An 808-nucleotide genomic window follows, 5' to 3' on the forward strand; every position below is an offset into this window, starting at 1 on the left:
TCAAGACTACAACTTTTACCTTTTTTTTACTTTGTATGCCTTGTCTTTTGTTTTAACTTATTTTGTATTCTTTTAAAATTATTAGTTCTTTATTCATAGACTACTTGAGGACTTCTGCATAAACTAGAGGTTACCCAGCCGTAAGAATTGATTGATAGAAATTTGGGTTGATAACATGAGAACACAAATTAAAATATATTTGATTATGTATAGTTGTAACAATATTTATGAAAATAAATAAAATAATTGACTATAAAACATTTTCTTATGCATGGTAGAATGTTGCAGTGGGTCTTTTTTCATGCATGATTGTATGTTGAGGTGTGTCTTATCCCATTCATAGTTGTATGGTGAGATGAAATGCTTAGATGTCAAGATAAATAAGTTGGTGGGATGACTGTATTAGACATATATAGGAGCATCCTTCACAATTAATTTCATTATTTATTTATATGTATATTTTATTTATTAAGTAGTGTTAATTGTATCAGATTTGCGGCCCGGAGAGTGTATACCATGCGCTCCCACCCCTCAAATGCTCATATGGCACTATCTTCTAAGAAACACATTTTAAAGCTTCAAAAAAATCAAGAAAAACTATCCATGTTATCGAAAAAGGCTTTCGCCCCGCTTTATATTATAAAGCAACTGCCCAAGCCAAACATCCAACAAGGTTCAAACACACACACACACACAAAAGGTCTAGTACAGACAAGTAGTCAAAGGGTTAATGCTGAGGGCACAACTCAACAAGCCCTGAAGAAACAAAAAACATGCACACGCGCGGGGTGCGGCAGAGCATCTAGTC

The sequence above is a fragment of the Triticum dicoccoides genome, chromosome 5A (assembly GCF_002162155.2).
Source record: "Triticum dicoccoides isolate Atlit2015 ecotype Zavitan chromosome 5A, WEW_v2.0, whole genome shotgun sequence".
Taxonomy (NCBI): Eukaryota; Viridiplantae; Streptophyta; class Magnoliopsida; order Poales; family Poaceae; genus Triticum; species Triticum dicoccoides.